General features: G+C 42.7%; 1 pseudogene across 1 annotated transcript; it reads left to right on the top strand.

The window, feature by feature from the left end:
• Positions 1-10,317: 10,317 nt before the first annotated feature.
• LOC309550522 (CBP80/20-dependent translation initiation factor-like) lies at positions 10,318-25,032 on the top strand (annotated as a pseudogene). Its single transcript has 4 exons — positions 10,318-10,547; positions 16,920-17,053; positions 19,664-20,027; positions 23,471-25,032. The product of its transcript is annotated as a CBP80/20-dependent translation initiation factor-like (transcript).
• Positions 25,033-26,600: the final 1,568 nt, after the last annotated feature.

Here is a 26,600-nt window from a genome sequence, read left to right as displayed (position 1 = left end):
AAAACGCATTGAAAGTACGGAATCCTAATGATATTATTTCACAAACGCAGGTGCACAACTTGACCGAAAGCTATATTAATTTCATGATTGTAGGAGTCAAGTGCCTATACATTTCTTGTTTAGCCCTGCATCCTCAATAGTTTCCACTGCAAGTCATAACTTTTTCATATGTGAGCAGAGAATGACAGCACAGCTTTTAGTGGCTATATGCCAAATTAGCGCTCGCAGCAGCCAATAAACCTAATGCACCGCAGATACAATCTGTAGATTACTATTGGAAAAGGATTTCATGTTAGATAGAAACATAGCTAACCGGCATGTCAACGTGAACCTCTGAGGGTAAAATGGCCTCCCTTCCATACATGAGTGCAAAAGGCGAATGTTTCATGGTGGTTTGCACTTTCGACCTCAAGGAAAATAAGGTTGCCTCCAAGTAGATGTCCCAGTTATCCTGCTTCTCGTTCACCAATTTTGTAAGTGCTCTACAATGCCAAAAAAAAAGAATATCTAAATAAAAACACATTTACAACTCTTGAAATCAGTACAATACTTCTTCATATAAAAGGTGCACTACTGGAAACCAGTGTAATGCCCAAGAAATAAATAGATATAAGAAAAAAGTTTTCATAAAACATTATTAAACCAGAATTTGAATTAAACTTGCCGCTTTATGTTGTCGTTGGTTTTCTCATCCAGCCCATTGGTTTGTGGATGGTACGCAGCTGTCACACTCCTTTCGATGCCCAGTAGACTACAAAGCCGATCGTTCAGCTGTAAAAAGAGAAGGAATTATAAAAGACAATAGTAAGATAATACCTCTTAAATCATTGTTACAACAATGCCATTTTGAAAGTACACCTACTTGATTCACAAACTCTCTGCCTTGGTCCGACAGGATTCTTTTGGGACAACCGTGCCTGTAGATCATTGAACAAAAGTGTTGTCCCACTTCAGCAGCACTTTTGGTTTTTGGTGGGAAAGCCTCCACCCACTTCGAAAAATAGTCCGTTGCTGTGAGGATATATCGATATCCATCAACAGTTGTTGGCATAGGTCCTGTTAGGTCGATGCCAACCAGCTCCCAGACACTTGACACCTAAGAGGATTCCAAAAAATATATTTTTAAATTAAATATACTTGGTAGTTTATGTAAAATAGGATACAGCTTTGGGAACATTTACCTTAATAAACTGCAATGGCTGGCAAACTTTTAACGGTTTTCCCACCTTCTGACATTTATCACATTCCAGTACCTTTAAGAAAAACAAAGAGTTAACATATGTGCAGCTTTCTCAAATCTGTACATACACAAAAATAAGTAGATTGCATACCCAGTTGTCAATATCTACAGTTATACAATTCCAGTAATATCTGGAGCACACTGCAGACCGTGTCCTTATGATGCCTGTGTGACCCCCAATTGGCGAAGAATGAAACTCCATGAAGATTTTCTTTGCTTCTTCTTTGGTTTGTATGTCTCTTTGGTTGCCACCGAAGAGCTTTCCATCTAGAACTAAAATTGGACATTAAAAGCTGCATTCATTAAAAAGCTATCTTACATAAACACGGCCACAGATTGTATTTCTGATACTCACCATTTAGTGTGAATTTGGCGGCATATTTACGAAGGTTGCCTTGCTCATTTTTGGAAAACCCCGATGGGTATGCTCCCACAGAGGGAAAATTGTAAACCTCTTCCCACTTTTGCTCCATACCTAAACATAAAGCACACCACTATCAGCGAACATGCAGCATCAAAACCTGTACACACAGGTTGGTAAATTCTTAGTAATAAACAAATGCTCAAATTTTGATAAAGGCATTAGAAAAAAAAAAAAAGAAAAAAAAAACAATAATTTTATAGAGGTTATGAAAAATAATATACGGAACATTAAACAGCTGGTACACACTAACAACTAGATGCCTTATTACAATATATAAGCATGCAAAAAAAGAATGGTCTTTATCCATCTAAAGTGATATATGCCCCAGCAATTAGGATTAATCTGATATTACTCACTGGTCGGTGTCCTTATGATGCCTGTGTGACCCCCAAGTGGCGAAGAATGAAACTCCATGAAGATTTTCTTTGCTTCTTCTTTGGTTTGTATGGCTCTTCGGTTTGTATGGCTCTTCGGTCTAGAATTAAAATTGGATATTAAAAGCTGCATTCAATAAAAAGCTATCTTACCAAAACACGGCAACAGATTGTATTTCTGAAACTCACCATTTAGTGTGAATTTGGCGGCATATTTACGAAGGTTGCCTTGCTCATTTTTGGAAAACCCCGATAGAGAGTTCCCTTAGAGAGAAAATTGTAAACCTCTTCCCACTTTTGCTCCATACCTAAACATAAAGCACACCAATATTAGCGAACATGCAGCATCAAAACCTGTACACACAGGTTGGTAAAATCTTAGTAATAAACAAATGCTCAAATTTTGATAAAGGCATTAGAAAAACAAAAAAAAATAAAAATAAAATTATTTTATAGAGGTGATGAAAAATAATATACTGAACATTGAACAGCTGGTACACACTAACAACTAGCCTTATTACAATATATAAGCATGCAAAAAAAGAATGGTCTTTATCCATCTAAAGTGATATATGCCCCAGCAATTAGGATTAATCTGATATTACTCACTGGTCGGGGAGCCTGATGGATCCGGACTGCTGTGCAATTGACCAAAACCAAATTCAAAGCCTGTGAAGAAACAAAGATTTGAGGTGTATATGTAAATACATATATTATTATATTGTCGAATATATGCCCCAGCAAAGTTTCATACAGTGTCTTTCTTATAATACTCACTGGTCGGGGAGCCTGATCGATCCGGACTGCTGTGCAATTGACTGAAACCAAATGCAAAGCCTGTGAAGGTAAAAATTAAGATATAGATATATTATGGCAAATTCTCAGATATGCGCAGCAGCAAACGTGTATTGAAACACGGGTGCAAGGAGATATATCCCCCTTCTTTGCATAATGAAAGAGGGCGGAGAAAGCTGTACATTCAGTAACAGGACACACAGGCATATTCAGGACTTTTCAACAAACATCAGGTGTGTTTCCCCATCAGAGAGCCCCTTTACATCAAGCATGTACCCCATCAGAGTGCCCCTTTACATCAAGCATGTACCCCATCAGAGTGCCCCTTTACATCAAGCATGTACCCCATCAGAGAGCCCCTGTACTCACTCCAAAAGTCCTGCAATACACCACTGTTCTCCTATAATCGTTCTCCTATAATCGCCCACCGTCTCTGTCAAATTTCGCGCCAAAGAGACCCAGCTATAGCCCGCCCAATAGAATTTCGATCCTGCTATGACGTTGCGCATATGCGCAGATCGTCAGGCAGAATCCGAGATTCTTCTTGCGCTGTCTCCTGTCGAAAAATGCATCTGACGGACTGCGTACGCGCAGTAATTACGTCAACCCCAGCTGATCGGAGCAGTCAGCTGGAGTGACGTCATTTACCGTGCATGCGCAGTAAGTTGGATGAATTTTTCGACGGGAGGCATTATCCCGACAGGACATCGGCTCAACTGAAAGTCATCACATTTGAGGCTGAGATCGGCAGTCTCTGATGCAGGGTTGTCCTACATTCCCCATCTTCCCCAGAAGATCATAATATCTCTTGCCATGAACAGTGTTACAAACTGAAAGGCATCAAAGTTGAAACGGGATGGGAGATCAGTAGTCTATGGAGGAAGGTTGTCCTCTATTCTTGGGATTCCACACAAGAAGATCATGCCATCTCGCATCATGATGAGGGTCAAAAACTGGTGTGAGGTAATCATGGTCTATTTCTTTATGGAGGGGTGGGAGTATTTAGGACACAAGGATTTCTACAAGGATGTCAGACTGAAGAATCAGCTTCCCCTGACATCACAGGATGGATCCAGTAACAGAAAACAAGCAGACATTGTATTTCCGAGATTCCAGACACCAAGATCACACCATACCTCACCATGATTGGGGTCAAGAACAGAAAGACATCAAAATTGAAGTGACAGAAGAAGAAAATATAGGTAGGGAAGATCAGCAGTCTATGGGGGAGGATTGTCCTCTATTCCAGGAAGAGCTTCTTGGGCCTTCAAAAACAGTGCATGAGGTTCAGCCAAGTCATTTCAGACTGGCAAAGGTCAGGATGTCGTTTGGAACCCTTCCCGAGGTTGTCTCCTCTCACCTTATGTCTTTGTAGACCATCACACATCACCTGGATATAAATGGGGGAGTCATTTAAGGTTGCTTGAGTTCATCTCAGTTGATATCACTGAAGAATGGGGAGAACTTTTTAGCCTCCGCTCACCTGCAGACGTTCTTTTGATTTTTACTCGAGGGCTTTTTAATGAGATCTTCCAAGTTATGGTATAAGCCAAAAACGGACAGAGCAGAGGACAGAGCCGAGGGCAGAGCAGAGGGCAGAGCCGAGGACGGGTGATTCTCCAATTGGAAAAAACAAAAGAAATCGGCGCACGTTCTTGGTACAGATGGATAGTGTAATATTCTGATGATATACAGATGGATAAATGTCCACAATGTGTAGAAATGAATAAAGAAAAGGTAAAAAGAACTGGTAGTCAACTAGAGTAGTAGGAACAAACTGTACAAGATGCAAATAAATCAATAGAATGGTACAGATGGATAAATGCAGAATACAAATCTTCAAAACAGTGAAAATAGTAGAAAACCCTGTAGTGCACGTAAATAATAGTTCAGTGCAGAGAGTGAACAGAGTGAACAGAAACACTATAATCAAGTGCAGTCAGCAAATGCTGAAATGACCTGTACAGATGGAGATATTTGCACAGACAGATCCGGAAAAGAGGTCCAGTGAAGTGAAGGACTCTCTATGTATGTGAGGTGCTGTATACGATAATAATTTGGTGCAGGAAGTGAAAGAGGCACTATATTCAGGTACAGTCAGCAAAATGCTGAAACAAACCGTACAGATGGATAAATCTATTCAAAAATTCTTGAATGGAGTCCAGTGAAGTGAAGGACTCGCAGTATATGTGAAGTGCTATACACAAAAACAGTGCACATAAAATTAAATACCAGAATGGCTCAGTGCAATAAAGTGCTGATGTGCAATAAATCGCATACAAATAAATATGAAAAAATAGATCATAGACACATCTTCTTTAGATGGTTGCAAAAAATAGACAGTTGATAAAAGATGATGAAGATGGTGATACATCAAATCATATGGTGACTTCCAAAAAAATTATATGAAAAGCGGGTCACAGATAAGTGACAGGTGATATCCGTGCATAAATTAAGCGTGTTGTCTGATGACAGTGACACACCTCTCCAGTGAGCTAAAAAAACTATGTGCAATGGCCGCTCACCTCCATGCACACTCAAAGGAGCGTGTAGTGCAAGTGCATGCAAAATAAGAGCCACGCTAAATTGACATATTGAAAATAAATCAAGCTGTGAATAGTGATAACCGTAAACTGTGCTAAAAATTAAATTATATTGACCAATTGCGTGTATGGCAATAAACAATAAGTAATAGTGTCCATGAAAGACAGAAAATTATCTGTTAATATATAGTGTCCATAAAGGAACAGTAAAGTCCAATTTAGGGTGCCAAGTGCAAGAAAAGAATCCACCACCATTTCCTGTGACTTCTTCCACAATTAGTGCTGCATGCTGTATGCACACTAGACGCTTACCAGAGCAAAGATAAATACAGGCATCCAACATATAATGGGAACTCCAATGTGATCCTGCAGGTGGCGTGGTGCCTCTCTCTAGGTGGTCTATGCAAATCCAGCAGGGAGCCGCGATAGTACACCAGCCAACACTCTAAATGGTCCCAGCCCGGCACTCCCAACTGGACATGAAAGAAAAGGGGCCACAATAGTGCAATACGTAGGGGACACTTTTATTGTAAAAAAGGTAAACAACTCACATGGGTGTAGAAAGAATAGCGCTATTCTCGGCAAATTCAGCAGAGCGCCGCCGCCCGACTTCCGGGTAGCACGCCTTCCCGACGCGTTTCATCATAGAGGACGTCTTCCTGGGGATAAATCTATTCAAAAATTCTTGAGTGGCGTCCAGTGAAGTGAAGGACTCACAGTATATGTGAAGTGCTATACACAAAAACAGTGCACATAAAATTAAATACCAGAATGGCTCAGTGTGATGATTTGCGGACATACGGACCGCCCGTGTGAATGAGCCCTTAAGTGGATTCAAGTGAAGCCCCCTGCTGTTAAGAACTGGATAAGAGCGGTAAATCCGATTTTTCCATTTGAAAAAGTATTGTATATGCATAGAGGATACTCAACGAAATGTAATAAAATTTTGGATAATTGGTGTCAATCAACATTAACCAATGTTTGAATATAAGGAGATAACCAAAAGGATATAGAGGGATGCACATAGTATGATGAGGTAATAAATCTATGATTGCAATGGAGCAAGGGGCTGGGGTACACCAGGACAACGGCGATCAATTAAGCTAAATGGATATACATTGGCATAAAGAGATTATGAATACTAAATAAACAGATAATTATTTAAATATTGTATAATTTTTTATTATTTAATATTGTTTTGTCCTTTTGTTGAAAAGACGTTTGTAATGTTCGTTTTTATGCACATTAAAATAAAAAGAATTAAAAAAAAAAAAAAAAAAAAGGATTCCACATCCATTGAGAAATGCTCTTTCCTGCACTGCTCCCTTCAAACATGGTATCCATTTCGTTACCAAAATTGTCAGTTCTCTTGTGGCCATCTTCACTGATTGAAATCTACTACAGATTTATAGCTCAATGGATGAAGAGCACAAGGTGGATGGATGATAGAGCACAGGAGAAATATAAGACAACAAAGGGTAACCCACCATCACCGAGAGATGTCCATCTCCTTTCCCAAAGTCAGCAATTCTGATGTGGCCGTCTTTACTGATGAAAATGAACTACACCTGTATATCAGTGGATGAAAACCACAGGATGCATGTTGGTTAACAAAAGGGATCCCACGTGGCACCATCGAGAAGTGCCCTCTTCAAACTTGATGTCCATCTCTTTCCCAAATTTGGCAATTCTGATGTGGTCATCTTTTACTGAAGAAAATGTAGTAGAGCTTTATATCTCGATTGATAGAGCAGAGGAGCCATGTTGGTCAACAGAAGTGGACCCCATCACCATCAAGAAATGCCCTCTTCCATGCAATGCCCTCTTCAAACTTTGATGTTTATCTCTATTCCATATTCTGCAATTTTGATATTGACTGTCTTTTCTGATGGAAATGTACTACAGCTTTGTATCTCGATGGGTGGATCATCGAGCACAGGAGGCATGTTGATCAACAAAGGGGATCGATCCCACAACCTTCGGGAAATGCTCTATTTAAACATGGTGCCCATCTCTTTTCCAAAATTGGAAATTTGATTTTTGCCCCCTCTTACTAATGAAAATTTACTACAGCTTTATAGCTCATGGATGAGGAGCACAGAATGGATGGGTGAATGATGGAGCACAGGAAGCATATTGGTCAACAGAGGGGACCCCACCACTTTAGTAAATGCCCTCTCCCACAATGCCCTCTTCAAACTTGATATCCATCACTTTCACAAAATTGGCAATTCTCATGTGGCCATCTTTACTGATCAAAATGTACTTTAACTTTATATTTCGATGAATGAAGAGCACAGGATGGATGGATGATAGAAAACAGGAGACTCGTTGAAGAACAAAGGGGATCCCGCAACCATCGAGAATGATAGAGCACAGGAGACATGTAGGTCAACAGAGGGGACCCACCATCACAGAGAAATGCTCTCATTTCTACAATGCCGTCTTCAAACTTGATGTCCATCGCTTTCCTAAAATCAGCGATTCTGATGTGGCCGTCTTTACTGATGAAAATGACCTACAGCTGTATATCTTGATGGATGTAGAGCACAGGGTGGATGGATGGCTGAATGATAGAGCACAGGATTAATGGTGGTCAACAAAGGGAACCCCCTACCACTATTAAGAAAAGCCCTTTTTTCCTGCAAATGCCCTAGTCCAACTTGGGTTGTCCATCTCTTTCCCAAAATCTGCAATTCTGATGTGGCCGGCGTTTAATGATGAAAACGTGCTACAGCTTTTATTGCTCAATGGACAAAGAGCACAGGATGGATGAATGATAAAGCACAGGAGACGTTTGTCAACAAATGGGAGTTCACCACTATTGAGACATGCCCTCATTCCTGCAATGACCTCTTCAAACTTAATATCCATTTCCGTCCCTAAATCTGCAATTCTGATATGTTGGTCTTTACTAATGAATTAACTACAGCTGTATATCTAGAAGGACAAAGAGCACAGGGTGAATGGCTGGATGATAGAGCACAGGAGTCATGTTGGTTAATAAAGGGAACCCCACCACCACTGATAAATGCCCTCTTCAAACATGATGCCCATCTCTTTCCCAAAGTCAGCAATTCTTACGTAGCCGTCTTTACTGATGAAAATGACTCACACCTGTATATCTTGATGGCTGAAGAGCACAGGATGTTTGGATGGATGGCTGAATGATAGAATGCAGGAGGCATGTTGGTTAACAAAGGGGACCCCACCACTACCGAAAAATGCCCTCTTCAAACTTGATGCCCATCTCTTTCCCAAAGTCAGCATTTTTTATGTGGCCGTCTTTACTGATGAAAATTACTCACAGCTGTATATCTTGATGGCTGAAGAGCACAGGATGGATGGATGGATGGCTCAATGATAAAGCATAGGAGGCATTTTGGTTAACGAAGGGGACACTCCCACCACCACCACTGAGAAATGCCCTCTTCAAATGTTTTACTGAGAAAATAAGACTTGTTATACATCAGAGAAGTCACTTTACACTTTACTTATGTTCAAAGTGCGGGAATTTACTTTTTCTGAAAGAAGACCTTTTAAATACCATAGAATTCAAACGTGTGTCCCAATTCATATCCTGAGTGCGGGAAATTTATTAGTCAATAAGAAAGACCTTCCTAAAGTATCAGTAAATTCACACTGGGTGTCCCTATTCATGTTCTGAGTGCGGGAAATGTTTTCCTAAAAAAAGAAACCTTATACATCACAGAATTCACACAGAGGTAAGGGAAATGTTTAATTGAGGTAAGAACACCTTCTTAAACAGCAGAGTAGTCAAACATCAAAGAATATTCACTGGTGAACTTCCTTTCATATTCAGAGGGCGGGAAATGTATTGTGGGGAAATAAAAGCACACCAGAGAACCCACACAAATGACCTTCTTTTGTCATGTCATAAGTGCGGGAAAAGTTGGATTCAGAAAAAAAGACCTTAAGGGGAGTTTACACTGGGGAGCGTCCTTATTCACGTTCGAGATGCGGGAAATGTTTAATTTTAGAAAAAACACTTGTTATGCATTAGGGAAGTCACACAGGTGAGCTTTTCTATTTATGCTGAAAGTGCGAGAAATGATTTATTCTACAAGAAGGCCTTAAATACCAAAGACTTTGAGTTTCCCTATTTATATCCTGAGTGTGGGAAATGTTTTATTCAAAAAGAAATAAAGACTTCAAAATGATGAGTGTTCTTATTTTTGTTCTGACTGGCGAGCTTCCTTTTTCATGTTCAGAGTGCGGGCAATGTATTGCCGAGAAAAAAAATAAAAACTTCAAACACATTAGAGAACTCGCACCAATGACCTTCCTTATTCATGTCCTAATGCCCCGTACACACGTGCAGATTATCTGCAGACTTTTGTCTGCAGACTTACCAAAACCATATAATATGAGGTCAAACCTAAACACTTTCAATTTGTATGCAATCCGGCAGGCCCTTGCACTACATAGAAAAGGTAAGTCTGCAGACAAAAGTCTGCAGATAATCTGCACGTGTGTACGGGGCATAACTGTGGGAAATGTTCTATTCAGAAAGCAGACCTTAAGGGGAGTTTATACTGAGGAGTGTCCTTATTCATGTTCAGTGTGGGAAATCTTTTACTGAGAAAATAAGACTTTTATAAATCAGAGAACTCACACGGGGGAGCTTACCTACTTATGTTCAAAGTGTGGGAAATGTTTTTTTCTGAAAGACCTTAAATACCTGAGAAATCACACTGGTGAGTGGTGTCCCTATTCATATCCTGAGTGCGGGAAATGTTTTATTCAAGAAAGACCTTCCTAAAATATCAGTAAATTCACACTGAGTGTCCCTATTCATCTTCTGAGTGTGGGAAATGTCCCTTGTTGGGTGCCTTTCCCTAATGCTAGTCCTACTCTGTCCTGATCTTACTCCCATACTGCTGGCACACCGACTGAAGCAGAATCTATTTATATGGAACCATGATGGCCACCCAAGCCCACCTCTATCCAATAGTATTCCCATCCTTCCTAAGATGGCTTCCTGAACCCATATCCGGGGACAATCATTCCTTAATGGGCTCCAGCTTCAGCACAGTGTCACCTTCAGGTTGGAGGATAATACTGCAGCTTCCACCTGACTACAAGGTTTTCGACAGAACTGAGCATAAAGAAGAGGTTGACATCAAGATCTCCTCACCTATTGGGTTCAGGTGGCCTGTAATTGGTGTCTGTAGCCTGGCAACTGCGGGTCAAAAAGGAAAAAAAAATCGATGAAAAGTGGCCTTTGAGGCAGCCGCCAATGCACTGCTGGTATCTGAGAAGACAAAAGATAGATAAGTGATGGCCAAAAAAGACCAAGTGGTCAATCAAGTCTGACCAGGTAGTGAAATTTACCATCAGGGTCTTCCCAGCGCCAACCACCACTTTGTATCGGCCACCACAGGTCTTCTGTGGTGGGACAGGCAGAACGGGTCTCTCTATCACTGTCTGATATGATCCAACAGCTGGAAATAAAGAAGGATGAGCTGTACAGTAAGGTGTAATATCTTGAGGAGCTGTGTGTGACGGATCCACTGACTGTCCTACAGGAATCAGACACAGGTGACTTGTGTGATACTGAGGATGGAGATGATGAGGACAGAGAGAGACATGATAGACTCCTCCATGATGGAAGGGATCTGGATGTGGGGGGATCCCACACACATTACACTCAGGTTTATCTGATATCATGTCTGGGGTAAATTTACAGAAATGTACAGTCACACATGTGAAATATTTCCCTTCATTGCTAAACAATCCAGGAAACGTCCCCAACCCACCTACACCATACAACATTGACACCACTAGGCTGGAGGACCTAACATTGGGGGGGGTGTCGGAGTTTACAGACATATTAATGGATGTGAGCACATCACGTAATCATCTACAGATATCAGATGACAGGAAAACTGTGTACAGGTCATTCTATCAGAACCTTCCCGAAACACCAAAAAGCTTTCGGTGTTCTCAGGTGATGAGCATTCAGAGTTTCTCCTCAGGGAGAAATTACTGGGAAGTGGATGTCGGGGGGGGGGGTCAAATGTGGCAGCCGACGAGTACCTGCAAGAGAAACAGGTCACAAAAGAATGAAAAACAAACAAAGTACATTAAAAGTACAGTAGGAAGGGTAGAAGAACATATAAAATGACTGACACAACAACAGTTTTTGGATCCTTTTATTTTTCTTTCTAACTGTTGTTTCTTGATTTGGGACTGCAATTTTCCAGCTTGGGTCTCTCAAAATGTCGATGGACATCCAACATCTTTCGAGACCCTGTGTTTGTGTGCCCTACACTGTGTTGTGCTGTACCCTACACTAAAACTCCACTAGTGTATGGTAGCGCTCGAAACATTCCCCGATGCAGAGACCAGGTTGGTCAGTACATTTGGGACAATAATAGCGGGTGTCACGCCTACATCTGCGCCTGCTACAGACACGACATCTTCTTTGGGGTCGGGGTACTCGGGAGGACGTATGGAAAATTTCTCTCATGCAGCCGGCTCACTGCATCTGGAAGGGGAAGTTTGGTAAGGCATGCCTCCTGGGTACAGGTAGGCAAGGATGATCGCTTCCTGGAATTCCCGGAAGGATCCAGTTCATCCTGACGCCCTATATAGGACAAAGGCGTTCAGCATAGCCAATTGGTAAAGGTAAACAGACACTTTTTTGTACCAGCGTCTGGCTTTACGGGCAATTAAATACGGCGACAAAAGCTGGTCGTTAAGGTCCACCCCTCCCATATTAAGGTTATATTCGTGGACACAGAGGGGTTTCTCCATAACGCCAGTTGCCGTAGAAATTTGGATCGTCATGTCTGCGTGAAGGGAGGACAGAACTTAAACATCCCGTGTATCCCTCCACTTCACTGCAAGCAATTTGTCAGTTTTCAAGCAGGCTCTCGTCCCCCCGACTAAGACGGGAATTTACAAGCCGTTGGGGGAAGCCCTGGCGATTAGGTCGCACGGTGCCACATGCGCCAATTTGTAATTCAGAAAGATTACTAAATAGTGGCACGCTTGTGTAAAAGTTGTCCACGTACAAATGGTACCCCTTTCCGGATAAGGGTGACACCAAGTCCCAAACTATCTTGACGCTGCTCCCTATCTTGACGCTGGGCAGTTGGGGGGCTCCACACAGCTATCTTTTCCCTCATAGACCTGGAAACTAACTGTATAACCTGTGGCCCTGTCAAACAGTTTATACAGCTTGACCCCGTACTTGCTGGGGAGGTACTGTTTCATAGCAAGGCGGCCAGTAAATTTAATCAGGGACTCGTAAACGCAGACAACTTGTTCGGGGGTAAACAAGGCTGCAAACTGCTGATTGAAGTGGTCTATGAGGGGCAGAATTTTGTGGAGCCGATCATATTCAGGGTCTCCCAGAGGACGACAGATTTCATTGTCGCTGAAATGCATAAATCGCAGAATTTGCTCATATCTCGCCCTGGACATGGAGGCAGAGTACATGCGCATATGGTGAACTGGGCTAGTGGACCAATATAGCCACAATTCACTCTGTTTAGTTATGCCCATGTGGAGGGAAAGGCCCAGAAAGATTTTAAAATCGGAAACCGTTATAGGTTTCCAGCCGAATGGTCTGGCAAGGGGCGAATTTGGGTTGGCGGCGATGAATTGTTGTGCGTATAAATTTGATTGATCCACAATAGATCTGTAAAGAACAGCTCAAAAAAGTTCAGGGGCGTAAAACCAGCTGTCTCCACGTGGATTCCAGGTTGGGCAGTGAATGGGGGAAGTACTGGTGCTGTAGAATCAGTGGGTTGCCAATTGGGATATGCCAGCGCATCAGGGAAGGCACTATGGGCTCTACGGGCCTGTCTTCGAATATGCGGTGGCTGCGGGCCACTACTCATGCTGGCCACCGCACCAGCTTCAACTGCACTTAGGGGACTCGCCACGTCACCAAGTGATACTGCAGTGCTGGTTGTACTAGGTCCAAGGTGTACTAGGCCGTTGGCGCTTGCCAGGTCGCCAGAAGGATGAGAGGCACTAGTACCCTCACTCTGCTCCATACGAGCGCCCTGCGATTCCTGCATCTCAACAACTCCAGAATGGGGTCGGGTACGCCTGGGTCTAACAGGGACCCATCTGTCGTCGGAGCTATCTGTCAGGGGCCGCTGCGGTTCATATACTGACCCAAATTCTGCCAGTGTAGCTTCCCCATCGCTATCATCTGATACGGCCAGCCAGTATACTATAAGCCTCTTCACCACTGTACCAACGTTTGGACATTTTGGTAACTAAATTTACCTGTACAGTGGTGTTGACTCACAGGTAATAAAAGCACCTGGTTGTCAAGGACTATTTCAAGCGCTACCAAAAAAACTGCTAATGCTAGCAGGGATCAGGCCTGACTCTGCTAACACAGCTGTTTTGTGTCTTGTGTTTTTTTGGAAGTGACAGTAATTTATTGATTACTACACTTGCCTGGGTGAAAGGGTTAAACACAGGTGCTGGCAGGAATCAGTGCTGACCGTGCAAACACTGCGTTTTGGGAACCTTAAACTATGGGGACGCTAGTATAGTTATGATCAGATATTGATCTGTTCAAACACTATACTAGTAATGGAAGTGTATGTGTGCGTATGTGTGTGTGGTAATCAAGGGGTTATTTCTAACTATGCGCCGGGGATCTGCGCTTTTTTAGACTGCCACTAACACTAGCTAATGTCACCTGTGTCACTAATAATAGTGATCAGAAAAAAAACTGTACACTATAAAAGTGACACTGTGACAGGGCACGGAAGCGGTTAACTGGGGGGGGGGTCGGGGGGTTAAATCTTTATTTGGGGGGGGTGGCGGGGACCCTAAACCTCCTTTGGAATAGAAACTAAGTCGCTAGCGCAACCTCAAGTCACAATCACACTAATATAAAATACAGTAAAAACACTATATTACGTGTGTATTAGTGTGCAATGTGACAGGGGGGAAGGGGTTAACTGGATGTGATCAGGGGGTTAAATCTTTATTGGAAAGGGATGTTGGGTATCCTAAGGATAAAAGGAGCGGTGGCAAGCGCTAAACCTGGTCACAAGTCACACTTATACGGGTATATAGGAAAATGCTATATACTGTATACAGTGTGTGTTGTGATAGGGGGTGTAGGGGTGATCAGGGGGGGTCAGGGGGTTAAATCTTTATTGGGGGGGATGGCGGGGACCCTAAACCTCCTTTGGGACAGAAACAAAGTCGCTAGTGCTAAGTCAAGTCACAATCGCACTAATACAAAATACAAAAACACAGTATATTATGTTTGTATTAGTGTTGAATGTGACAGGGGGTAAGGGGTTACCTGGGGGGGATCAGTGGGTTAAATCTTTATTGGGGGGGTGGCGGGTATTTTTAGTGAAAAAGGGGGGGTCGCAAGTGCTACACCTGGTCACAAATCACACTTACAGTATATAGGAAAATGCTATATGCTGTATACAGTGTATGTTGCGACAGGGGGTGTAGGGGTTAACTGGGGGGGCGATCGGGGGTTAAATGTGCCTATGTAAATGTACAGGTGTGTGCTTGATGCAGTACTTACAGTTAGATGTGCTCTCCTCTCACGCTGGATCTAAAAAGGATCATGGGAGGGGAGGGCACATCTTTTCTGAGCCTGTTTTTACATTTCACAGGCTCAGCACAGGATCTGATTGGGCAGAACCGATCAACAGGTCCAGGCCAAAAATGATTGGCCTGGACCTGATGACTGATCGTTTCTGAACCCAACAGTGTAATCGGCAGGAGCGCTCACGCGCGCCAGAGCGGTGATGGCTAGTGAGGTACCGGTACGTCACTTTGCCTTGCCGGGGCTGACCGCCGAAGTATATGTACTTGCGGCGGTCGGCAAGTGGTTAAAAAAGGAATTTAAACATTTATCTTTAAACATCTTTGTAAATTTATTCAACAAAATGTAATTTCCAAAGAAATATACTGGAAAATATATTTTAACATACATTTTTAATTAATATTTGTAAAATTGAATTGGAAAGTACATTAAATAAAAAAAAAACCCTATAACATAGATAACATTCTGAATACATTTATAAGAGACCAACTCCCATTTTAATACAGTTTGTTTTACCCTTTTACCTGCCAATTGCAAAACAAGTACTGGAATTATCCAGCACAAGATAAGATTCAACAGTAAAGAAATCTCCATTATTTAAAATTGCTGTGTAACTATTCCGCAAAGTTGTTCGCTTGTTTAAGTTTTTCATGGAAAACCTCTTTATTTACTGTCACGCGATTGTAGTATCTTGCGATCGTATTTTGTTTAACAACATGTATAACACTGCGCAAAGCAATAAAATGTGATCGTCTAACTGGATACATTTTGCAAGGACCAAGAGCCTGGACTGAATTGTCCAATTAACACACTTATTTGCTGTTGTCTTTCATAATTGTATACAATCTCTGAATAGGCATGATAGCACAATGCATGATTTCTTTCTCATAAAGAGGCATACATCTGATTCTCAGATATGAATTGCATGTCTGCAGGACAGCATTTTAGCTTTTTATCAACCGTAGCAATACACCATTAAATGCTTCAAACTGAAATGCAGACTGTGCTCATAGTGGACCCCAATTCGTCACAGCCCGAGTAATATGAACACAAGAGTGTATGTTGAAAGAAACGTGCTCAAGCCCATAGAGTGTTTCCATGTCAGAAACAAACTTTTCCAACATTTGTTGTGCACTGGCTAAATCCACAGTACTTACACATTCACTGGAAAGCAATCCAATGCACAAAATATTGTTCATGCATTAGTCCCCACAGAACAGGTACACTATAGTATAACAGATAGAAAAAGGAGAATCCCCTAAGGGTTTGGGACTTTTTAGGCACTCAAAATAATACAAAAATTGATACAAAGTATTAATATTTTATTATACAAAAAATACTAAAAAACATACATCATAAATGTCAGAGTAGACGGGCAAACAGTTCCATAAAAGAAAACACAACACAGAAAAATGCAGAGATAACAGCAGAATACCCAACGCGTTTCAAAGCTGTATGCTTCTTCTTCGGGGTAATTAGGCTAGATACTGCAAATGAGGTTCTACAATAGAATAACATAGGGTCATATTAACACAATTGTTCATAATAGTAATACATAATTTTCGAAAATTATTAACTGAAAACTCACATAGTCTGTAGTTGTGGTGTTTATTCTGTTTGCTAGATTAAAACCAAGTATGTGATCTCCAAGCTTGTCTGTAGGCTTCCAAAATAGTGGGGATTGAACTGAACCCCTTGATCAAACTGAAGGGGAAGGAAGAAATAGAGAAAAAGAGGGGGAGAAGAGTTGGTCCCCTCAATGGGTGGGGGATTTAGCATAAAGGTTTATTGAATATAGCCAGTGCAGTATGCTGTATGTGGCTGGAGTCCAAAAGTAGTAGGAACTCAGATATACGTTGGTGTCAGGACACAGTTTCCTAAAGAAAAGGATATTATTTGTTTAGAGTTAGAATAGAGGGGGCTTATCCTCCTTCTAACAGTATATTTTATATTTGTTAATTTTGTGTGTTAGAGTGGAACCACCAAGTGCGAGAAAGTTGGGGTTCATGTGTACAAGGACAAAAGAAAATAATGTAAATGTGAATAAACCAGGATGTATAGATGGAAGTGAGCGACAGTTAGTGTGCAAGATGAAGATCAATGGAGGTATATGAAAAGTATAATGTGCTCCCGACAAGGAAATACCAGTGTGTCAGAACAGTGTGGATGACAGTGTATCCACACGATAAATAAGAAAAAACTAAAAAGTGCACAAAAATAAATAAAGGAGGGGAGAGAGAGAAAGAATAGGCTTAAGAGTAAGAGAAACATGCAATGCTAAGTCCATATCCCAGAGAAGATTGAGGAGGGCATAGAGTAATATCAAGTAATACTTGATCAATCTTGCCTTTAAACACTAAGCAGCTTGGAAGAGCATACACAGTGACCACCGTCACCGCAGGCCCGATGGAGTGGAGTATATCCTTTTAGTTTGCTATTATATAGTCACCTCAATTGCTTTACAGGGATCACCTGTTACAGCTGATCAGCTGGCAGGGTGAGTGTAGGAGGGACGTGTGAAGTAACACTGGTTCATGATAGGGCTCCCTGGGTGGTTGGGGCTCAGCGCCGCCCCATCCCTCGCGCAGAGAGGCGAGGATCGCTTCGGAGCGGCGGCCAGCCCACATCCTACCACCGGCACAGAAACTTCCCTCGACTGTACGCAGAATAGTGAGGGAAGAACGTGCGCATGTGCGGGGACTACAAGAGCCCGGGATGGACAAAGTACTGCATATGCACTCGGGCACACACTCAAATAGAGGCGGCCCTACCGTGCCGGGTCACAGACAGCACAGAGGTACTGGGAAAATATTCAATGTAAAGATTTCTAGATAGACAGCTAATTATATATCTCTAGAGGGTCTGAGAAAAAAGGAAAATCTAAAGAATAAAAGTGAAAATAAAAAGGTTAAGACTTCTTTTTTTTTCCAAAAAGCTTTATTGAACAAAATACACATTAGATAAGTGTACAACAGTTGGATCATTCCGATCAACATTCTCGGTGATCCAATATCAACTAAGGTAGTAATAAACCGCAGTTACATATTATCGTAGAAACACAAAGAATTTCTGTAAATGAAGAGGATCAATCTTGTATCTTGGAAGTGGCTATATGTGAAGATCTATACAAAAGATATAACAGGGGAATATGCCAGCATGTTCCCCTGGATGGGGGAGGGGGAGAAGAGTGGGTGAAAGATGGGGGAAGGGAGAGAAGGGGGAGGGTGTAGAGACAAGCAAGGATCACACGCTTTCAAAACATGAGAAGATTTACCCCAAATGGGTGTGAGAGGGGATAAGCATCTATCAGAACTGAATAATTCTGCTTCTTAGAATCAGATCATAATTTGAGTATAAGCTGCTGTGTTTTTAAATGTTCGCCAAGGCTGCCAGATCTTAGCAAATTTGACAGGAGTGTCGTGGGCAATTGCGATAAGTTCTTCCATCTCAGATAATTTTTCAACTTGTGTGAACCATTCTCTGATGGAGGGAGTTGCTGCTGTTCCCCAATGTCTTGGAATACATAATCTTGAAGCATTAATTAGAAATGTTGTCAAGGATTTATATGATGGTGGATTGTATTGATGGTGCAAGTGTAGGAGGAGAGTGCTCGTGAGAAATCAATCGGAGTGTTGGTTATCTGAACTAGTATCTTGTGGATGTTAGACCAGAAATCAGCAGTAAGTGGACAAGACCACCATATGTGTAGTAGATCCCCTCGTCAAGGATGTCCATTGTCACCAATTCTTTTTATATTGACTCTGGAGCCCCTTCTCCGATCTATCCGCTCCGATGCCAATATTCAGGGAATTGAAATCGGTCAACACACTTACAAAATTGCTGCATTTGCAGATGACGTGCTCTTGTTCCTGAGAAATCCTCACATAACTTTACCACAACTCCTCAAAACACTTAAACTATACAATCAGATTTCAAATCTAAAAATTAACTTTTCTAAATCACAGGCTCTGAACGTATCTTTGCCCACAAGCCAGATTAACCTATGTAAAGCAAATTTCCCCTTTCAGTTGACATCAGACTCTACCACGTACCTAGGTATACAGCTCCCTTCTAAGCTTAACCACATAGTCGATCTAAATTTTACTCCACTCCTTAAAAAAATAGAACAAGACCTGCATGACTGGCACAAAGCACATTTTTCTTGGTTTGGAAGGACAGCAATATTTAAAATGAATGTGTTACCCAGACTACTTTATCTATTCCAGACAATCCCTCTTCACATCCCCCTACAGATATTTGGAAGAATTCGAACTCTCTGTAGGCAATTCATCTGGGCTCGTAAAGCTCCTAGAATTAAATTTGAATAAATCACGAAACCTAAACTGAAGGGAGGAATCGGTCTTCCAGATATGTATAAACATTATCAAGCATGTCATTTACAAAGAGTGGTCGAGTGGCACACACACGCTGAGTCAAAAGACTGGGTTATATTGGAGAACTCATTTTCCAATGTTCCCATTTCTGTGTTACCTTGGCTTAAGCCTAAAGACATTCCACCAGATGTTTCAAATCACCCATTAACTGGAGCTACTCTGTTTTCAGCATACTTGTACTACAAGTAAAATATCATCAAACCCGGGTCTAATGTCACCCTTACTAAACAACCCAGACTTTATACCAGGGCTTAATGACCAACACCTTTACCAGTCTATATACAATCTAAATCCTTAAGAATCTCACACTTTATTGATAAAGGTATTACAATTTCCTATGAAACTCTGAAAGCTCTTCCACCAACTGCGCACATCTCTTTTTGGGATTATGCTCAAATCCGTCATTTCATCGCCTCCTTTGTCAAAGAGTTTGGAAACCTGAATGAAATAACACCATTTGAGAAACTCTGTCTTGACGCTAACCCAGAATCACACTTGATCTCTAAAATGTACTCATTACTCTGGGATGGGGTCGAGACTGATGAGGGTCTCTTCTGCTCTAAATGGGAATCAGATTTGAACACGAATCTAACCCCAGGACAATGGAAGACGATATTTCATATAGTTCACAAAGGGTCCATTAATGTTACTACGCAGGAGAATAACTACAAACTAATAGCACACTGGTATCGCACACCTTACCTCCTACACAAAGCTAATCTCATCGCGAATGATAATTGTTGGAGATTCCACCTACCTGGAGGACTTCTTAATTAAAGGCACAGCACCCTGTCAGAATATAATGACAGAGATGCACATGTATGCATTTATTATTTATCTATCCACTTGTTCTGGAAAGGAAGCCTGCAGACAAACTGGCACCAACCAACAAAGAAAGGGAAAAGAGAAAAGACATGAAAGGAAAAGAAATAACTGTTACAGGAAACATTGCATATCAGAATGTCAAAAATAACAGGGATTAGGTATGTGGAACATATACATATATACATATGTTTAATATATGGCAATCCCACATTTTACAAAAAATCCCTTTATGGCACAATTTTTTTTAAAGAAAGTCCTTTTAGATAACCGCAGTATACAGAAAAAAGAAGAAAAAAGAAGGGGGTATGATGTCTGAAAAAAGAAGGGGGTATGATGTCTGAAAATTACCTTTCCATCCCTCCCGAAGTGAACCCCTCAAGAAAGGGTCTAAATGAAATCATATAGTTTAGCCCTGGAGGTTGGGTAGCCCTATATTTCACTATCCACCTGAGTTCCATTTGGAGAAGGACTTTGTTCCAGTCCCCTCCTCTGGAACTCGGGTGGATACGGTCCAAAATTATAAATTTTATGTTTGGGAATTTTCCCCCGTGGACCAGAGTAGTGCGACGGCCCAAAGGGAGATCAGGGTCACAGCTCTTCATACTTAGGATGTGGCGGTAAGCTCGCCTCCAAAACTCCAACTTAGTTTTGCCGCTATAGAAGCAACCACAGTCACATATTAGAAGATAGACCACGCCGTATGTCCGGCAGCTTGCGAAATGCTTAGGTTGGAATTTTTGGCCATTAGGCAGAGTGGGATGTTTGGTGGTACACATGAATTTACAATAGTTACAATTGCCGCACATGAACGTGCTCCTGTATTTGCAGGGACAGTCCATGCGGGCACCTTTGTATTCGCTTTTTACAAGTCTATCCTTCAAAGCTGGGACTTTTCTAAATGTGAACTGTGGGGTTGGAGGAATGTAACAACCGAGAACTGGGTCCATTGAAAGAATGTGCCAGTACTTATTGACAATCTGGCTCACTTTAGAGTGCCGGTCAGAGAATTTGGTGATAATTCTAATGATATCAGCCTTTTTTTCCTTTTTCTGAGAAGATGGAAAAATTAGATCCTGTCTGTTACTGGCGGTGGCTTTCCTATAAGTCTTTTTGAGAGAGGTTTTAGAATAACCTCTCTGCAGAAGTCTGTCCCGAAGTCCATCAGCGGCCCTTTGAAAGGATTGTTGATCTGAGCAATTGCGCCTAATGCGCAAATATTGACTGTAGGGAATGGAATTAATCAATGATTTAGGATGGAAACTAGAGGCATATAGAATAGTATTGCCCGCCGTGGATTTCCGGAACAGACTGCTACCGAGGGTACCGTCCTCCCCCTTATGTGTTTCTACATCGAGGAAAGGAACTTGGTCTTTGTCTGCTTGCATGGTTAAAACAAGGTTGAAATCGTTTTTATTCATCCTCTCCATGCATTGATGCAATAAATTAAGAGGCCCCACCCACATAGCAAAGATGTCATCGATATAGCGGTACCACAGAAGAATGTGGTCCGTGTATATCGATAGTGATTCGTCTGACAGAAATGAAGGCTCCCACTCCCCCAGGTACAGGTTGGCAACATGTGCCCATCGCTACCCCCTGTACCTGGAGGTAGTGGGAACCATTGAAGGAAAAAACATTATGTAGTAAAATAAACTCCAAAAGAGAGGTGATGAACTATACGCCCGATCTTGGGGACCTTGTTGTGACAAAATGTGCTGGATAGCTGCGACACCCCTAGAGTAGGGGGATCGAGCTATATAGAGCCTCAACGTCTATTGTCACGAGGTATGCTTCAGCAGGAATAGTTGTATATTCGATAATTTTCAGGAGGTTAATGGTATCTCGTATATTTGATGGTAATGAGATAACATGAGGGCGTAAATACTCATCCACTAATCTACTGGCATTTTCAGTAAGTGCACCTCGTCCTGAAACTATTGGTCTCCCTGGTGGATTGGAAGTATTTTTGTGGACTTTGGGGAGGACATAGAAGGTGGGGGTGATAGGGAATGCCGTCCTGATGAACTCCCAGGTCTTCTTGAGAATAGTGCCATTGTAGTACGCTAGATGAACCAATTCGTAAAATTCTTTGGTGTATTTTGCAATAATACCCACAGTAATACGTCTATACCAACATGGGTTATTTAGTATTCTCATGCACATCTCAATATACCTATGGTCGTCCATAAGGACGACATTCCCACCCTTGTCTGCTGGTTTTATTACAGCGGAGCGGTTGTCAGATAGCTTTTTTAGGACCTGTCTTTCTGGAGTCGTAATATTAGGATCTTTGGAAGTGAACAGTTTTAGACTTTCAATGTCTTTACTGACCTGTTAACAAAAGCACTAATATTTGAATTTAAATTAGTGCTTGTATATTTGTCCGATTTTTTTAGATAAAAGTGATGATTTTGGAGTGGTGGGTGTAGTTCCCTTGTCAACCTCCTGGAGGAGATGAGGAAGGTCGATACGATCGATAAGATCCTCGTTTAACTCCAAGATGGACACCAACATATCAAGTGCGGAGTCGTTGACTCCACTATGTCTCCCAGAGTCCTGTTGCCTATGGAACATCATTTTAAAGTTTAATTTTCACGCAAACAGATGTAAATCCTTTAAAAATTTGAATTTATCTAATCCCTCATTCGGGCAAAAGCTTAAGCCCCGTGACAAAATATCAGTTTCTTCCTTAGTGAGAGAGTAAGAAGAGAGATTCAAAATTGATAGGTCAGTCTCAGTATTGGTTGATTCTTTCTGTATGAGGTTAGAGACTGGGGGAGATGACTCTACATGTATATGTGGGAGAATGATGGGGAATTGGGAATCCCCAAATGGGGGTTTTCTAAAAAAAAAAGTGGTATCTGAAACTGTGTTAGTTGGAAGCAGTGGCGGCTGGTGCTCAAAATTTTTGGGGGGCGCAAAAATTTAAAAAGTATTCATAGTTACCCCTTGAAATAATACACATTTTGTCATGTTATTTACCACCAAAAACTTATGTGTATTTCATGTGATCTCCTCTCTACCATCCAGCACCATTACCAGCCCAGTACAGCCAAGGCCCAAGCTCTCCCTATCACAGCAGTCAGTGACAGCACTCTACCATCCAGCACCATCCATTGCCACTTGCCAGCCCAGTACAGCCAAGACCCAACTTAGCTCTCCCTATCATAGCACAGTGCATGCACCTCCCGCAGCACTCTACCATCCAGCACCATCCATTGTCACTTGCCAGCCCACTAGCCCAGTACAGCCAAGGCCCAACTTAGCTCTCCCTATCACAGCACAGTGCATGCACCTCCCGCAGCACTCTACCATCATGGCTCCGAACTTCGCCAAAAGGGAGAAGACCTTCCTATAACCACAATCAGAATGGAAATAAAGATGGCTCCCCGAACATGCTTGGCACTGAGATTTGGGCAGCGAGCACATTTGACTCAACAAGCGGAGCGACGTGGGACTTGCAGCCAGAAAAATTGGACTTCACTCAGTTTCACAGAAAGCTCCGCAACACCCCAAAGCACCCCCTGCCTCAAATAGACCGCAAAGGGTTTGGTAAAGGGAAATGTGAAGACGGGGATGAAATTAATCTGAATGACATAGAGAAAGTATTGCCCACCTGGCAGGGATATCATCCGCTGCCTAACGAAGCAGAGATAGCACAAACCAAAAAGTTATTCTGTAGGAGAAGAAACGACAGGCGGAGGCAGCAGAAATCACAAGGAGCAGCAACCAGCTACTGCCAAACACAACAGCAGGGAGAACCAGAAGCAGTACCAAGGAAGCCAAGCGCCACACTCCTCAGGCAAGCAAGGTCACCACAGTTACAGTCAAATCCGAAGATGGCACCACAACCAGAAGCATCAACCAAACGACAAAGACTCTCAGAAACATGCCAAAGAGACGGTTAGCCTGAAGATAGAGGACACCACCGTTTTCACAGTACACATCCCGCTAGAAGTACAGAGCAGCCCAGAAATCATACAGGAACAGCCTCAGCAGACCAGCACGCCAGAGTCAGAGGCCAAAAGGAAAGACAGTATTCAGAGCAAAGAACGCGACAGGCCTAAAGTGACTCTGCTCCAGTCTTCAAAAGATCGGCTACGAAGCGGCTAAGAGAGAAGCAGGAGGAGTACGCGGTTGAGTCTACCAATCCTCAGAGGACAAAAATTGACGAACTGATAGAGATATTAAACAGCATGAGGAATAACAGCAGTGATGTGGCCACAAGCTCACCACGTTCATGGAAGAGGCGCAGAATTCAGCGAACTCTGAGCAAATGCTGGGGGAGATTGTAAAGACTATTTATCAGAAAGCTGTGACAGACAGAAGCTTTGCACACACCCCTGCCAAACTCTGCGACATGATGGCTCTTTTCATGGTGGAAGGAACCAAGTTCCCGAGTCTTCTCCTCAATATGCTTCAGAAGGATTTTTCTGTTCGAGAAGAGCTGCACAAATCAGATGTGGAGAGCTGGCTGGGTTTCATCACCTTCCTGTGTGAGGTGTTTGGCACCATGAGAAGTAGCTCAGATGAGCCCTTCCTAGTCCTTGTGTGCCCCATCTATACCTGCCTTAGAGAGCTGTTACAGTTTTATGCTGTGAAGGAAGTTGCAGTGCTATCCTGTTCTATGGAGCTGCACAGCACTGGGCGCCTGCTGGAGGAACAACTGACAGAAATTATGTCCGTCCTCCTGGCCATCGCGCAGGACAAGATGCTGTGCCCCTCCGAGTCCATGCTGACACGGTCCCTGTTGCTGGAGGTCATCGAGCTGCACGCCAACAATTGGAACCCACTGATGCCAAGCATCACTCAGTACTACAATAAGACCATATAGAAACTTACAGGCTGAAGGGTGACCCCTGGAGAGAAGGGGAGGAACTGCCCACAGGAAACATAACTAGGGTAGGTGGAGATGTTTGCTACCCTTTGCGTTCGCCGGGATGTATTTTAACGACTGGACTCGCCAATGGTGAAGAAGAAGCAATGTGTTCCTAAACAGCATGCTTGAAAACTTCTTGACAAGGGAGGGGGGGGGGGGTGACAGCCTTCTTTTCAGTCCAGTCTTTTACTACAAAACAACCCCCCCTCCTCCTCCTCTATGTCATTGCATATTGTATGAGCCTTGGCACACGCACCAGAACACGGTCACTGTAGGTGCCATGGATATGTACGTTAAATGGCAAATGCCTGTTATTGTTTACACACAATGAGAGGGCTTGCACTGGGCAGTTGGCGGGAAGGCTTTTTTTTTATTATTATTATTATTTTTTTTTAGGGAGATTTATCAAGTGGAGAGAGGCATACACATGTATTGACCGATCACCACCATCGTAACTGGGAAGTTGACGCATTCGCAGCCTTGAATTGTGGCTTTTGATGCCATGATAGGATTGATATTGGGCAACCCTGGCCCTGTAGCTGATCAAGTCCCATGGTGCTGTGCACAGACCAGCAGCCACAGTTGGGAAGGGTAAAGGAGCCCCCAGCCTTAAATTTGGACATTGCAACGGGTTGAGAAAAAAAAAGAAAAAAAAAATCTTCAGCTGTGAGATTAGGGTCAGCTGCTTTGAACAAGTCCTGCACATAGTGTGGAAGTTGATTGCTGGAGACAGATTTGGGGACACCTCTATGTTTTAGGTTATTACGGTGAGATCTGTCTTCAAGATCCGTAATTTGCTGAATGTCCTCTCTCTGGGAATTGTGAGAATCCACAAGGACATTGTGGGAGGCTGTGAACTCACACATTTTGTGTTCGACTGTGTCCACTCTCTCTCCAAGGGCATGAATTTCTCTTTTGCATAGTGAAAGAGAAGAGAGAATGTCTTGCTGTATGGAAGTGCGCAGGATATAAAGCATGTCTTTGAGAGTGGTATCAGAGACCGGTTGGCCAGTGGTTGGAAATGAGGCAAAAATATCTGAGTGAGACAATACAGGCTGCAGTGTGTGGTTATCAGTACTCACCTCCATGGCTGCTGCATAGGAAGCTGGAGCCGATCCTTCTCTCCTGGGCTTTGATTTTATTGGGCTCTGGGAGGATGGTGATGGAGGTGAAGAATTTCCTGAGTAGGTGGGGGCAGAATGCTGAGGTTCTCCCTCTGTGGTGGCAGCCGATGCTGCTGGGTGAGCAAGCGGGTCCCCTGTGTGGTGGTGCTCAGGCTGTTGAGGGCCGGGAGCTGGATGTGCAGGGTGTCTCCGCTGCCTTTTTGGCGGAGACCAGTCGCTGCCGAGGGAAAGAATTCTGACATCTTCTTTACAGGTAGCGGGTCCGAGCGGCGGCGTCGCATCTCCCAGCGATAGAGCGGAGCTTCCGACGTCGGAGGAGCTAGGTGTGGAGGCTGACTGAGGCTTGTGGCTTGGGCGATGAGGTGAAAACTCCATGCACCCTCAGGAGCTGCAGAGCAAAGCGGCCATTACTGTCGGCGGCCGCCACGCCC

The sequence above is a fragment of the Pelophylax lessonae genome (assembly GCF_965119305.1).
Source record: "Pelophylax lessonae genome assembly, chromosome: 1".
Taxonomy (NCBI): Eukaryota; Metazoa; Chordata; class Amphibia; order Anura; family Ranidae; genus Pelophylax; species Pelophylax lessonae.
Note: the sequence above shows the minus strand (reverse complement) of the source record. Positions and strands in the feature narration are given on the sequence as shown.